At 34.5% G+C, this 17,446-nt stretch overlaps 1 protein-coding gene across 1 annotated transcript in view; it reads left to right on the forward strand.

Annotated features, from left to right (window-relative positions):
• The first annotated feature begins 1,349 nt into the window (after positions 1 to 1,349).
• The window catches only part of LOC137927379 (uncharacterized), a 41,109-nt gene continuing 25,012 nt past the window's right edge, over positions 1,350 to 17,446 (forward strand). The window contains exon 1 of the mRNA XM_068771178.1: positions 1,350 to 1,516. The gene's annotated coding sequence lies outside the window, so the exon portion shown is untranslated. The remainder of the gene's footprint in view (positions 1,517 to 17,446) is intronic.

Raw genomic sequence — 17,446 nt, forward strand, 5'->3', positions numbered from 1 at the left:
TTAGGGCGTCGTTAAAATAGAATAAGACTCTTAATTTTTAATTAAACACTGTAACATGTCAAAACGTGAAAAAAGAAAAATATTAAACGTAATTGTAGAAATAAAGACACGAACGCTAATGTCTGTGAAATATAGAAAAAAAAACCTAATCTCGTTTGTTATTAATAATTGAATGTATTAATATTTATTGACAATAATATCTTACTTCAAAATTCACTTTTCCCGTTCAATGTTCCAGAATAAACATCACTCAAAATTAAAGTTATCGAACCGGTATACATTCAAAAAGAAAATTCTAGAACTAATAATCGAAAAAATGAGATCACGAGGAAAAGGAAAGAATGTCACTTTATATTGGGTGACAACTCATATGGAGACGAAACAAGATGGCGGACCAGTTGACAAAGGACGCGGCTCTGAAGAGAAAAAGTAGACCAGAATATAAGAGATGCTCCATGATCTTAAGCGACAGCTTAGGCTGGATACGAAGGCATATAGAAGGTATGATGGCTTCGGTGATGCCGAGCAATCTCCGAACTGGATATGGTATTGATCCAAATGATCACGGAGCACGGAGGACTCTCCGAGTACCTTCATAGGTTTAAGCTCAAGGACCTCAATCTGTCTCGGTCTGGTCCACGACCGTGGTGATCGCCAGCTGTCCCGTCTTTGCAAGAGAATGAATACATGTTTCTGTTAGAAAGGAATGAAACATCGCCTCATTGGTAAACAGGTATCACGTGATAGTCCGGTAAGAAATAAAGAAAATATCATGACTGTAATAAAAGAATATGATATAGATATAGTTTTAATAAGTATAAAATAAGAAATTAGATTGTACATTAAAATGTACAAAAAAAATAAAATAAAATTGTAAAATAGCAGACGATGTACGAAGAAACGAATGAAAGATAATGTGATGGGAAAAAAGAGTGTGTAAATAAAGATAAAACGCGTATTAATGATTAAAAAAAACTGTTTCTGGTCTATTTTATCTGTATATAATTCTTAGATACTAACCTACTTTCCTTGCACAGAGTGTTTAATTATTATAACAAATAATTGTACTATTTTAATGCATCCGCTTTTTGTGTGTGCTTATAAATAAATATCATCAAAAATTATCTTTTAATATAAACATAACACGCATTTCACGCGAGAGACAATTATATAAAATATGGTAATGAAGCGAATAAAAAAAAAAACAAAGTTGTATATTTACACATAGAATAAGTCGGGCGCTTTCTCAGACCGCTAATAACTGTATGGTGACAAATAGACAGTCGGGCAAAAACCGGTAAGCGAGACGGCCGCGCACGCCGACGCGTCTGTGTCTCGAAATTCGTGCATTAAAAAAAAAAAACGCCCGCCATTTTTCTGACGTTTCGATCGTAATACAATTGTTTATAATTAAAATCTTGTAGTTTTTTTGTGTTAGTTCATTATTGTGATGTGTTGAATAATTGTTTATCGACTTTCTAATAAAACGTTTTAGTTCAAACTGAAGAATTTATATGTGAGTATTGTAAAATATGTATACATTACAACGGTGTTATTTTATATGTATCACAAACTTTACATCTTAATTATCATTTTGAATTTATTCTATTGTCTGTGCAAATATGTCTTTACATTAATACATAATTATATTGTTTTTTTATTATTCTATCAATTGTTTTGTACACACGCAATGTTGTATAAACATAAACTTTCTAAACATATTAGGACATTTTTTTACGTATTAAATTTTGTTTTGTACATCCAAGTCTTAAAAAATATTAATTTTAGATGCTTTCACAAATTGTGAAGTGTCTAATATACAGGATGATTTATTATACATGTAAAAACTTTATAGGTATATATATAAAAAAGGTTTAAAACTTTTACACCTTTTTCCAAATATCCTGTTTAAATAAAATAGAAACCACTCTGAAATATGTTACACTATTTTTTTTTCTTTTTGGAATTGCCAATAATTTCAGGCTGTATAAAGTCTTAAAACGGAAACAATAATTAGTTTTTATATATAGTAATACGAATTTTTGAAACGTAATTTATCATTACGGTATTTATCAATTTTAAATATTTTAATTTTATATAAAGGGTGTACAATACATTAGTTGAAAGCAAATTAACTAAAAATTAACCTCTTTAAAGTTTTTACAATACCCGGCGGTAAATATTGCACATCGACTTTTGGAATGATCGGCAAATTTCGGCTTCATAGAGCGTTATCTCTGTCGCACGAAATACGACTGACAAAACGTCACATAGGTAGTGTTGGACAGAGATAGTGCTCTACGAAATTAGCCGATTGTCTCTTTCCAAAAGACGATGTGCATTATTTATCACCGGGTATTGTACAACTACAACCAAACACTCTGTATAAGACATATTTAAAAGAAAAAAAAACAAAATTAACTCATAAAACTCGAGACAGGATGGCGTTAATTATTTTTAATTGCATAAGTTGCATCGTAACTTTCAGCCAGTTACAACGTATAGAACATGGTACATGACCACAGATCTAATAATCATCGATGTATATTATGAAGTTTGTATTTAAATTTCTAACCTAAAAATTCGTAAACTTTACAAAGGTTTAACCTTTTCATATATTAGTGATATTGATATATTCTCGTGCTCTCTCTCGTATCTTTTAAAAAACAATTTCGTTCGAAATTATTGAGTACACACAATACAATTTTAACCATAATATAAATATATAAACAAACATAATATGAATATATAGATCACTAGCTGAGCCCGCAAACGTTGTTTTGCAAAAAAATATTTTTAATTTTCAATTTAAAAATAAGGGTTGATCGTAGAGGGGTGAAAATTTAGGGTTGTATGTATTTTTGTATGTTGTATCATAAAAAAATAAAAACAAAAAATTACGTCAAAAAATAAAAAAAATTTTTTAAGGGTGAACAACCCTTATCACTTAGGGGTATGAAAAATAGATAGTAGCCGATTCTTAGACCTACTAAATACGCATATAAAATTTGGTAAAAATCGGTCAAGCCGTTTCAGAGGAGTTCAAGTTCGAACACCGTGACACGAGAATTTTATATATTAGATAATCCTTGATCCCTGTTCAGTAATGTTTTTCTTTGTTTTTTCATTGTTTGACTATAAATCATTTTATGTTCTCAGTGAGATAGTTATAAGGTAACAATTGTAACTAATTTTATATTCCTAAGCTTTTAAGTTTGTACTTTCTTACTGCCTTTTGTTACTGTTTATCTCCAATAAAGCAAATAAATAAATAAATAAATATCTGACACGTGATAAATATAATAAATAAAAATAAAACTCGTCTAAATTTTGTCTTAAAAAAATAAAATCCTTTATACGTCTGTGTGTATATATAATTAAGTTCCACAAGATATAGACCATACATTTCTTAGTTATAAATCTATAATTAAAAGGTATATTATTAAATAAATCTTATTATAGCATTCAATAGTTTTTAGTTGATCGAAATGGAATTAACTTGGTTTGTTGACTCATTTACATGATTGATATTATAATCTAATATATAAAATTCTCGTGTCACGGTGTTCGAACTTGAACTCCTCCGAAACGGCTTGGCCGATTTTTACCAAATTTTACATGCGTATTCAGTATGTCAGAGAATCGGCTACTATCTATTTTCCATAACCCTAAGTGATAAGGGTTGTCCACCCCTAAATTTTATTTTTAATTTTTTAGACAATTTTTTTGGTTTTTATTTTATTATGATACAGCATACAAAAATACATACAAACCTAAATTTTCACCCCTCTACGATTAACCCTTATTTTTTATTTGTTAATTAAAAACTTTAATTTTTTTTTGCAACACAACGTTTGCGGGATCAGCTAGTGTACATATAAAACATTGTGAAATTTAATTTTAAAATAGCAAATGTTGAGTTTCTATCCACTCTGTTACATTAGCGTACCCACTGCAGCTTGCTGTTTATAATGTTAAAATAATCGACGATTTAAAATCGCATGTAAATGTCTACTTAAAAGTTTTTTATATTTGAAAATATTAAAAATAAATATTAAATTCACTTATTCAAAATTGGTACTTTTAACAGAACTCTTATTGATCGACATTTTATTATTTATTTTATTCTACTCTGCTTCGAAAGGTGTTATAGTTGTGAAGAAGAAGCAGGAAACAGATAGAATATAGATATATATAAATATACACTTAGATATAGCCTAAATGAAATCAAAACAAGCGACATTATCGCCAAGGATTCTTGTCATTTAAATATTCCCTTATTGAATAATAAGGCTTTTCCGTCGATTTGCTTTAAGTATTCTAATTATGTTTTGCGGAATTTTATTAAAAAAAATCTAATTCAGTTTATAACGAATGAATTAGAAACTTTTTGCAGTCGAAACTTTGGTTGGGACAGTTTATGATTGCCTTGTATATATATATAGTTCAAAATAAGTGTTATCTATATATGAATAAATAAAATGAGCGTGTCTTTTTGTAACATTAAAATAATATGAATATATTTACAGTTCATACAACAAAATTACCTACAAAATCTACAGGCCCTATGAAGTACCTAACCGATATAAATCAGCGGATTTGCTAATTGATGTAACAGTGGATAGGTCACATAGCACACGGAACTGACCACTGGGGTCTTAAAGTTTCTGCCCACAGATGGACAGGCGATCTTATTAAGATCATCGTAAGACGTCAGATGTACACCGTTTCCAATCGGTCTTTTTTTTTATTATTTCCCACTTATGGGACCTCTCAGTGACGTTACAATCGGTAATTTTTTTTTATTATTTCACACTACTTACTGTTCTTAATAGAAAACTATGGGCAAGTTTAAGTCTAGCCGTGGACATCCTATGGCAGAAATGATGAAGACAATATGTCGACGTAATTTCGTTGTAAAATATGGTTTTTGTTAAAAATAATTATTGTAGGGTAGTCATATATTTTGTAAGCGCCATTATTGAGGGTAGACAAATAAATATAAGTCTTATTGATTGACTTGACCAATTGCACGATGTTGTGCTGTTAGTTCATTGTGTATGACCCTCGTGTTTGGGATCTCTCGTACTACCCCTTATTGTGGGTAGACAGAGAAGTTATTTTCTGTATTTATTCACATACTAAGTTATATTTTCTTTCTTCTTTTTTCATTTCAATATAATTAAATACTTCTTCTTTCTTCTATCAATTTCTCTTTCATTCCTTTCTATTCATTACCTTTCATATATCACCTGTCTCTGTCACTTCTTTTGGACAGTTTTTTTGGATCTTGGCATATATCACTCTTTTATATCATTAACTCATTTAGCGCAATGCGGCTCGGAGAGAATGAGGCAGCTAGCACTAAACATATATCCTTTATATCTTCTGCTCTTTTAGCTCACACTAACTCGGCAAGGCGGAATAAAACGTGTGAGATATTCCTATTGATCATTTCATGTCTTTGTTATAAAGCACAACAAAGCTAGCCCGCGCGTTTTAAAAATCCGTAGTTTAAATTTTCAATACAAACGTGTGATCTCCGTGTCTCTCTTTTACGTGTAAATTGCTATATAAGCCCATCTCTCTCTAACTCTGAGCCGCAACTCGTTACAAGTACAAACATAGAGATACAATTGCAACGCGCGCGCTGGAGAGTGATTATATCTTTTGCAAAGATATATATCTTTGTTGTCTTTAGCTCGCGTACTACCAATCTTTAAAATAGAGAAGTTTGATTACTTATTTGAAGTAATCAATGAGAGAAGTTTCAATCTTCGATTGATAAATAAAATGACAGTCAACAAGTCGATTGTGGATTTAATGTTTAAACAATAACCTATATGAGCCGGATCTTGGAGGCTCCGAAAGAATGCCGAAATTGAGACTTTAGTAGCACAGTCAAATATCATTGGCGAATATAAAGCTCAACGAATCCGCTGGCTTGGTCACTTGGAGCGAATGGGATCGGATCGGAGCGTGAAGGTAGCGTACCTGGAAAAACCGAGGGGTCCAACCAGTGGGTAGACCCAGGTATCGCTGGATCAATCGCGTTGAGGCAGACTTGCGCGAATTGAATGTCAACCAATGGCAAACGAGGGTGCAAGATAGAGGAAAGTGGAAGTCTGGCTTCGTAGGCCAAGACCCACTTTGGGTCACTGAGCCAGCGGAGTAAGTGAATAAGTAAGTAATAACCTATATAACTTAAACTTAAACAAAACAATAGTTAAATGTGACGTTAGATTGACCGTCCATAATAGGATTGAACCAGACCAAGAACAGAACTGCTAATCTGAAATGGCAGTGGGCGTGGCATCCACTAGATGAATCGGCAGCCGGCAGGTGAACCGAGATAGTTAGTCTTGGAAAGTCACTGAATACAGGCAGCGCAGCACCTGTCACCTTGGTAACCTTTGGGAAGGCATATGCCTTGCAGAGGGCGTCCATCTGCTAAAAGAGAAATTCAGTGTGATTGGTTCTGTAACCTGGCATCTATAGTCTAAAACGCACAGGCGTTTTAGATGCCCACTGCAAGATATAAGTTTCCTGATTAAGAAAAGGACCAATATTTAGCCACTTCCGCACATGCAGTGGTAGTCGTGTAACAAAGTGCACCGCCCGCCAGCCCACTGATAATTGCGTATACGGCTAACAATGCGAATCACACAACTGTCACCGCCAAATCACTCAACACGTGTTTCACCCCTCCACGGGGCATCTTCAGGAGTTATGTTGCACCGATTAGTGCCAGAGACTGAGTTTGCTGGCGGGCGGTGCACTTTGTTGCACTGCACTGCATATGCGGAAGTGGCTAAATAGTAGTCTTTTTCTTACTTAGGATGGACTTTCGCTAGGTAACGCCTGATTCCATTAAATATATAAGTTTTCTGATATCTATAGTAAAATATACCATTCGAAGGTTTTTATATGAAATCAAATGCATTTTTCATTTGAAAATCTAAACGTATGAAATAATAAAACGCAACGTTCTAGCAGTAAATATTTTCTAAATATAAAAAAAATTGAATTTGCTCTGAAAAATATTTTTGGCGGCAAAAATGACGTATGTTACGACAGAAAACAAACATGGCGGACGGTCTTAGTTGATTTCAAATTACGTTTAATTGAACACTATTAAGGGCTTTCGAGCGTCGGGGATTAACTTGTAATGCTTCGTCTGAACGCAATAATACAGTTTGCTATGTTGGAACTACTGAATTGCTATTATCAATTAAATGTTTTTTTTTATTAATTCTATAATCAAATAGTATCAATACTCACTGCAAGGCATAGGCTACCACTATAGATTACAAAGAATTCCTGCGGTTTTTACTATGTTACTTGAAAATCATCAGCCCCGATAGTCGTCGATTGCATCCAGTCCACTGACATTTTAGATAATGCAATTGGCCTGACTAGGTTGGAAGCCGGACGATCGGTGTCGCGTGGAGTGAGTGATCATGTCAAGGTGAGTCGCTCGGGTACTTGCCTGTTCAGCAAGAGGTATATGCTAGATAATACCCATCGCAGCTGGATGTAGTTTAAACTAGATCCTGTATTGAGAACCAGGTAGCGAATATACCAACTCCGATATCAAATCCTGATAATATGGGAGCCAGCTTATCTGGCGTTCCGAGCGAGGATTTAATCCTCAGTGCGTTCTTTTTTTTATGGCCCCCGCTATTGGGGGCCTCTCGTACCCCCCTATCTTTTGTGGGACAGGGACTTTTTGGGCAAATTTATTTAATTTTTCACAGAATTTTTTATTATTTTCTTTCTCTTCTTTCATACTTCACATTGTCTTTCGCTCTATTCTTTCATTCCACAATACTACTGTCTCTCCCTTTTGCTCTGTATCACCTTTCATTCATTCCTCATTTCCTTTTACATTTTCTTAAATTACATTGTTATTTTATATCACATTTTTATTACTTAGATTCTATAATTATTTCATATCACAGTATTATATATTATTTTGCTTTTATTTTGTCTTTATTATCTATTTATTTGTGACAGTGCGTTCTTGGTGACGTACGGGAACAGTATGCCTTACAACTCCATCATCTATTTAAAGAGTCAGGTATGTTGCTGTCGGAAACGGTGGAGGTAAGACCTAGCGTCAATAGGTCCCAACCCTCAGGTGGATGTACTATCTCCATTAGTACAACCTAACGGTTGTGATCTCGGTAACAGTATAGTCAATAAATTAGGTATAGGATAGACAGGGTGATGATCATTTATTTCTATGCTCCCAAGATGGGGCAGAGGGCGTCCACAGTACGTCGCCATCCCGAGTGGTCTTAAGCCTCGCGCTTTACTTCGCTCCGCGTCATTCCAACTGCCTTCACTTCTGCAGTGATCATCCGCCAGGTTTGCTTTGCGCGGCCACGTTATCGCTTTCCTTGAGAATTCCATTCCAGTGCTTGCCTCGGTATGTGATCAGGGTACCTTCGTGTGGTCTATCCAGTTCCACTTGCAGCGTCTGATCTGCTGGTCGATCGGCATCTCACCGCAGCGTTTCCAGAGATCTACGTTGGAGACTTTCTCAGGCCAGTATACACCGAGGATACGTCGAAGACAGTTGTTAACGAAGACTTGGAGCCGGCGCGAGGTATCTTTGGTGACTTCTCGCATCCATATAGCAACACGGTTTTCACATTGGACCGGAATATTTTGAGCTTTACTATCCTAGTTAGTTTCCGTGATTGACATACAGAAGCAGCCGTGCGAAGGTTGCCTTTCCACAGGGTGATGATAGATCTTGAGTTTAGACCTCATAGAGGGCAAGAGAAAGCTTACAGAACTAGGAGGCTTATTTAGTTATCTAAAACCAGTTAATAACTTTTGATTTTCTCACGAAGTAACTACACTTTGTTAATGTTTGGACTATTCAACAGGTAAGATATCAATTTTAATTATACAAATTACAATAATTATTTTTAACAAAAACTATATTTTACAACAAAATTACTTCGACATAACACCATCATCACTGCCATAAGACGCCCACGGCTGGACATAAACTTGCCCATAGTTTTTTATTAAGAACAGCAAGTAGTGCGAAGTAATAAAAAGAGGTCCCATAAGTGGGAAATTAAAAAAGCCCAATTGAAAACGGTGTGCATCTGACGTCTTCCGATGATCTTAATAAGATCCTATGTCCACGTGTGGGCAGAAACTTTAAGACCCCAGTGGTCATCTTTTCCATGTGCTATGTGACCACTGTTACATCAACTGGAACAAATCCGCTGAATTATGTCGGTGGGGTATACTTCATAGGGCCTGTAGATATTTATATGTAGGTAACACTTGTGTTAAACAATATATATATATATATATATATATATATATATATTGTTTAACACAAGCGTATATATATATATATATATATATATATATATATATATACGAAGGAATCAATTGTTCCAGTTTCGACAATTATACAAACAATTACAATTTCAAAGTGGGGTCAACCTCACCACCTTCGCAGCCATTTGCAACCGACAATTCAATAACAATGAATATATATGTACAAATTAAAAAAAAACACTAAAATACGTTTTTCAAAGGACATGTAATATATATATGAATATATATTTATTAAATAAAGGATTGGATATAAAAAAGTTTTATTTTGTAAATACAGTCAAAACTGGAATGTATTAGGTGCTCTTATATTAGAGATAGGTAGCGAGCTAAAAACAAGATATATATATATATATATATATATATATATATATTCGTAAGATATATATATCATTAAATATTATAATTCAGAGGCATAACAGTTTATAAAACTATACACACCAACAAGATCGACAGATTACGAATACTAGATAAAATTGTTTTACAATATGTATATATGTACACATACACACATATATATATACATATATATACGAGTATATAATGTTTTTGTTACTGAGAAACAGTAAAACTAACTAACTACTGACTTGTGTTCCTCTAGAAAGAGATACAACACTTAAAGATAATATTTCACAACTATAATTTAATTAAAATAATAGATGACATTTCTCGTCTGTTATTTTCATATCCACCCCCCTAATTCGACGTCAACGCCACAGACTATATAACCGCAAAAAGTACGCAGATAAAAAATATATGGAAGCCATTACGCGGCAGAATTCTAATGAATGATGTGTCACATACTTCGTTTACTTATATATGTATGTATATATATACTAACTGATTCCGTAAACGTTGCTTTGCAAAAAAAAAAGTTTTTAATTAACAAATAAAAAATAAGGGTTGATCGTAGAGGGGTGAAAATTTAGGGTTGTATGTATTATTGTATGCTGTATCATAAAAAAATAAAATCAAGAAATTTTGTATAAAAAATAAAATAAAATTTTTTGGGTGGACCACCCTTATCACTTAGGGGTATGGAAAATAGATAATAGCCGATTCTCAGACCTACTGAATACGCATATAAAATTTGGTAAATATCGGTCGAGCCGTTTCGGAGGAGTACGGTAACTAATATTGTGACAGGGAAATTTTATATATTAGATCATTGCAAATCCTAATATCGAAGACATCGATATAAATAAATACATTTAAAAAACTTTTAAGTTTTTTGGTACCCGTAATGTGGTGGTTGTAGAAAAATATGTACCTAGTCCGCCATATTGGAACGGCGTCCATCTTGAATTTTAAATTTTGACATAATCATCGTGTGTTACTAGTGTAGCCCTTTCATTTGATACCCATATTGAGGGGGTTAAGGAAAAATATGTAATCCGTCATTTTGTATCGGCGGCCATCTTAGATTTATAATGGTTTTGATTTTATTATATTGTATTGTCATCTACTTTAAATGTGTGTACCAAATTTCAGATCAATCTGACAACAGGAAGGTGCTTAAATTTCATTTTCTAATTTTGATCCAAAGAAATTCCGTACGGGTCGAACTAAATAAAACCGTTTAATAATAAAAACCTTTTAAAAAGGGCCTTCCACAAGACGAGCGCTGGAAACGCAATAACTTGATCAACAGAGGTCTGTTTCAGATGAAGGGACCTTTGTGCTCAGCGGTTTATAGACCATTGCCGATGTGAATGACCTCATATACTGTCAATTCGAATCCCAATTCTTTTTCGTTCACGTCTATCATGGAAGAAACATGGTCATTTTAATACTCGACAAAATAGTATGTATATATATATGTAAATAGTATGTATACTTATATGTATATATATATATATATATATACATATAAGTTTGTAGCGAAATAATGACAGCTGTCAAAATGCTTTCGCTTATCTGTCAATCCATCGGTCTGCGCATGCGCAAAATGTAAGGACACGCGGCGTATGATTTGTAGGCGGCTGTCAAAACCGCGTCTCACGACGAAAAATATTATAAAATATAATAATGGCGAACGGCGTCGAGTGACATATGTGTTGTTGTTTGTGAATTTGTATTAAATCTTTAGTGCTGTGATGGAATATGTAATTAAATACTATCTTATATCAATTTTGAATCAATGTTTAATATTTACAAATGAATGGTGAAAGTTTTATGTAAAAATTATGTTATTCGCATGACAAATAATTTATTACGGCGTCGGTGTATCTGAAGTTGTAGGCGGATGACTTTTAAAATAAACTGTGTCTATCTTTCATCCAAGCGTTTTAATTTTTGTGCTCCAGCTCCCTAGGTGTTGTCTCTAACATTGCCTACCTAACCTGTTAAACTCCTCAACAAGTTGATACTATATTTAATATTTGGTAATATAACATTTAATTAAATCTGCGTATGTACCCATACAGAAGATACCCAAGGACAGATCCAAAATAACATATTTACGTAAAAGTTGTAATAACAACTTTCGAATGGTTTTATTTATGTTTAAAAGACAATGACCTTTTTTAAAGTAACGAGAAAGGTTTCTATTAAAATAAAACTCTCTGTTTTTAGTACGTTAGTAATACTCTGTGTTTGGCACTAATCGGTGTAACATAACTCCTGAAGATGCCCCGTGAAGGGGTGAAACACGTGTTGAGTGATTTGGCGGTGGCGGTTGTGTGATTCGCATTGTTTGCCGCATACGCATTTATCAGCGGGCTGGCGGGCGGTGCATTTTATTGCACGACTACCACTGCATGTGCGGAAGTGGCTAAATATTGGTCCTTTTCTTACGTTGGCATTGTTGTCCCTGCTGCAAGCTGCCGGCACGAAAGGCAGTTCTGCTGAGAACAGGACAGAAACTGAACAGTTGCTCTTTACAAATATAGTTTTATAAAGAGCGCGCGACAATAATTAGCTTCCGGAGGTAGAAACTCAACAGTTGCTCTTTCCAAATATAGTTTCATTAAGTGCGTGCGACAATAATTAGCTTCCTGAGCTAGAAACTCAACAGTTGCTCTTTACAAATATAGTTTTATAAAGAGCGCGCGACAATAATTAGCTTCCTGAGGTAGAAACTCAACAGTTGCTCTTTCCAAATATAGTTTCATTAAGTGCGTGCGACAATAATTAGCTTCCTGAGCTAGAAACTCAACATTTGCTCTTTACAAATATAGCTTTATTAAGAGTGCGCGACAATAATTAGCTTCCTGAGTTAGAAACTCAACAGTTGCTCTTTACAGATATAGTTTTATTAAGAGTGCGCGACAATAATTAGCTTCCTGAGCTAGAAACTCAACAGTTGCTCTTTACAAATATAGTTTCATTAAGTGCGTGCGACAATAATTAGCTTCCTGAGTTAGAAACTCAACAGTTGCTCTTTACAGATATAGCTTTATTAAGAGCGCGCGACAATAATTAGCTTCCTGAAGCATCGACAACATTTAATTCCACGCATTAACATCAGTATAGTATTCTTGTATACAATAATATATTTATTTATATAAACAAAATGCGTGTAAAAATATAATCAAATACTAATATATCTTGTATAATAATATAAAATGAAAATATATTAATTTTGTATTGGATTCGAAATATAAAATTTTTATTTGGAAGGTTAAAATGATATATAACCATTAATAGGTTCCACTGGCCCAGCGGTGGAGGAATGAGACGATGATCGTAGTCTCTGGTTTGATTTCAAAATAATTAACATTCTCACCATATAGTATTAGGTTTTCGGGTCTGAACCTCATACCTGGTTAAGACCGGACTCCTATCCTCTAATTAAACTTTATAAAATTACTTAATGTTAGCTAGGATACAACCTTATATAATTCACTACTACTACTCCGCTAGCTCAGTGACCCAAAGTGGGTCTTGGCCTCCGAAGCGAGAGACTTCCACTTTCCTCTATCTTGCGCCATCGTCTGCCATTGGCTGACATTCAATTCGCGCAAGTCTGCCTCAACGCGATCGATCCAGCGATACCTGGGTCTACCCACTGGTCTATTTATATAATTAACACTTGTATTAATTATATAGGAATGCCACTGTTCAGAAGTTTCCAGAAGATGGGCGGCAGCTTCTTTTGCGTATCATAATACCACACTGGGATCGCCAAACTTCAAACGTGGTTATATTTCCGGGAGAGACTTATAATATATATATATATATACACTACCTGATCCCGCAAACGTTGTTTTGCAAAAAGAATAAATGTTTTTTAATAACGAAGTAAAAATAAGGTTTGATGGTAGAGAAGTGAAAATTTAAGGTTGTATGTATTTTTGTATGCTGTATGATAAGAAAATAAAAACCAAAAAATTTGTCTAAAAAATAAAAAATAAACTCTTATCGCTTAGGGGTATGAAAAATAGACAGTAGCCGATTCTCAGATACTAAATACGCAAATAAAATTTGGAAAAAATCGGTTGAGCCGTTTCGGAGGAGTACGGTAACTAACACTGTGACATGGAAATAATATATATATATATATATATATATATATATATATATATATATATATATATATATATAGCTATTAGGCGGCTTTCTCCAACCCCCTTAACATGGCCTTGGCGACGGATTCTGGGTGATCCGCCACAAGTAAGGAGTTGTGGCACCAGGCCACAGCTGTTGTAACTGCGGTAGTATGGGAAAGCGTTCCCGTAGCTTCAACAGCGGCTTTTAAGACGATCGTGAGGTTCTAGCTGGTAGGAGTCCCTAACCCTTTCGTTGACCCTGCAGCGGAGTATACCTTGCAGGATTTCCCCACGACAATAAAAAAGATGTACTAAACATACCTATAAATTATCACCCTGTATATAAACGAAAGCGTGACTGCTATACGTCGTATAATCTATTAATAATAATTTTCTTTGATAAAATAGATAAAAAGTGTCAGATGATAGATGAGAAGTTATTTTTGGATGTGTTTTATAGATAAAGGGTCCCGTAGGAACGAAATATCGACCTTGAGGTCAAGTCATATATTATTTCTTTGGATACTTCCCTTGAAACTGTAATCAGAAACTTTATGGTGAACATTTTAAACTGTTTTATTTAGTTCGACCCGTACGGAATTAATTTGTTTATTTATTTGGGACAAAATTAGATATTTAAATTTAAGCACCTTCCCATGAAATTTGTTACACAAATTTAATTTAGATGACAATACAATATAATGAAATCAATAACATTATAAATCTAAGATGGCCGCCGATACAAAATGGCGGATTACATATTTTTCCTTAACCCCCTCAATATGGGTATCAAATGAAAGGGCTACACTAGTAAAACACGATGATTATGTCAAAATTCAAAATTCAAGATGGACGCCGTTTCAATATGGCGGACTAGGTACATATTTTTCCACAACCACCACAATATGGGTATCAAAAAATCGTTTAACTTAAAAGTTTTTTAAATGTATTTATAAATTTGGAATTAAATACAGTTTTGTCAAACCTTTCTAAGGGCTTTATAAAATTGTAACTCCTTTGTGGACAGTACGGTGTTTATTCAGTTCCTACCATTCAATCTAGTGGTGCAGAAGTAATTAGTTGGCTGGTGATCAAATTTTATAATAAAAAAGTTAATTTTTAAACCCGTAACCAAAAATCAAATTTTACAGGAAATACAAAAAAACTGATTTTCTTTAATAACTTCCATTATATTCAAAATACAAGGATTATGTATATACCAAATCATAGCTTATTTCATTCTGCATTCATGTATGTAATTTATTTTTTATTTATTTATTTATTTAATATTCTTTATTGTACACGGTAAGATACATTTAATAAGTTTTACAAAAAAGTACAATGGGCGGTCTTATCACACAAGGCAATCTCTTACAGACAACCGTAGTATGTAAAAGGTAAAATTACTTATAAAGGGTAGTTCACGTGTACAAAAAAATACATATTCACAAACAAATGAACATAAATATACATAGACATACATACGTAAATATACATATATACGTATATAACATATATACTTATAATAAATAAGGTTTAATACATATTATAAATATAATACAATAATAAATAAAAACATCTAACTGACTTCGATCATTATTGGTTCGATCGCACTTGCCTCAGAAAGAAACAGAAGAAGAAAAAGAAATGAACTAAGAGATAGATAATTATAGATCTAGTAAATGGTTCTTAACCTTTTTTCTTGAAAATAGGTAGTGAGTTAGCACGTCTTATATTCAGCGGTAAATCATTCCACAATTTATGTCTATATATTCTAGAAAATATCTGAGTTATTACGGAAAATAGATTTTACTCGAATTTAATTTAGACGTTTTTAAAATTAACGTTCTTTACGATGTACAAGCGAAATTTGATATTGACCGTCATAAGTAAAGCTGCAATACGATATTGTTCATGTGTATGTGCCAACTCCTTCGCCGCGATAGTTTTTAGATTTTTTTTCGAATCACATCGGCTTAGTGTGTTCGATTTAAAATAGATCACGGTGATAAGATGTCACCGTGATATACATAAGGAAGTACAAAAGTAGCCAACAGTACTCTGGAAACCTAGCGAATAATTTTCTAGTGAAATATCATACTACTACTACTCCGCTAGCTCAGTGATCAAAGTGGGTCTTGGCCTCCGAAGCGAGAGACTTCCACTTTCCTCTATCTTGCGCCATCGTCTGCCATTGGCTGACATTCACGCAAGTCTGCCTCAACGCGATCGATCCAGCGATACCTGGGTCTACCCACTGGTCTTCGACCCCTCGGTTTTTCCAGGAACGCTACCTTCACGCTCCGATCCGATCCCATTCGCTCCAAGTGACCAAGCCAGCGGCGTCCCCCGGGTGGCGGATGGGGGGATGGTCGGTAGCACAGCCTAGCTAAGCTAGCCGGCTGGGCCCGAAGGGCCCGTTGACCAACGAAGGATGTGGTCCTCCAGCACATTGGGGGTTGTGCGGAGGGCTAACTACCCTCCCACGTAAAAACACAACTGTTACGAAACCGAAGAGAGAGTGAAATATCATACTCTTTTTTTTAGGCCTCCGCTATTAGGACCTTTCCTTCCACCCCTATTTTGTTGGGAACAGGGTTTTTCATTTCTCAACAATTTTTTCATATGAATATTTTATTTTCGTCCTCGTCTTTCATAGTTCACAATATCTTCTTTTTTCTTCCTTCTATCATTCCATAATTCCATCTTCCTTTCTCAATCATTCCATTCCTTTCATCCATCCTCAAACACTTCAGTTGTATTTTCTATTGCAGTATCACAGCTTTATTTAATTGTACATCAATTTTACATTATTAATAAGATTAAATATATAATAAGACTTACAATATTTTATGTTTAACTATGTATTATTCCTATTAATTACGTATTGTGCAACTTTCCTGAAGAATTTGAGGACGGACTCTCTTGCATCATTTTCCATTATAATGGAGGCGAGTGTGGCCTCCACAATCTTTTTTCCTATCCGGCATTCGGTCTCGTACCGGAGCCCTCCAAATGCGGGACATTCTGGTACCAGGTGGATCATGGTCTGGTCCACGTCCGGTTCACAGAAGCACGAGGGGTCCTCCTTGAGCTTGAACCTGTGGAGGTACTCAGAGAACCCCTCGTGCCCCGTGAATATCATACTCTTATTAAAAACATAATATGAAAAAAATATCACAAGGTGTATTATTATCTATAGATGCAAAATTTGACAGAAAAGGTACAAGCCCGATATATGATATGGGAGGATGTGATGAAATGATCTACGACCATCACCAACGTATGGTTACGTGAGGATACAGTACATTGACCCCGTCACAGATGGTGGTGGCGAGCTAAACAGAGACTACATTCCAGCTGCGAATTAGATCATGACGTTCGTATAGGAAATTTTAACGAAAGTAAATCCATGCTGAGATACTGTTACAGTGGGTTCCGACTCGAAATGTAACACCACTGGTTCAACGAGTCCTTTATTCACAAATCATATGGTCACCCTACTTCCAATTTTAATGGAATCAGGCGTTACCTCGCGGAAGTCCATCCTAAGTAAGAAAAGGACCAATATTTAGCCACTTCCGCACATG

The sequence above is a fragment of the Battus philenor genome, unplaced genomic scaffold (assembly GCF_028537555.1).
Source record: "Battus philenor isolate CCGP_79_NKW_IND1 unplaced genomic scaffold, ilBatPhil1.0.hap1 SCAF_30, whole genome shotgun sequence".
Classification (NCBI taxonomy): Eukaryota; Metazoa; Arthropoda; class Insecta; order Lepidoptera; family Papilionidae; genus Battus; species Battus philenor.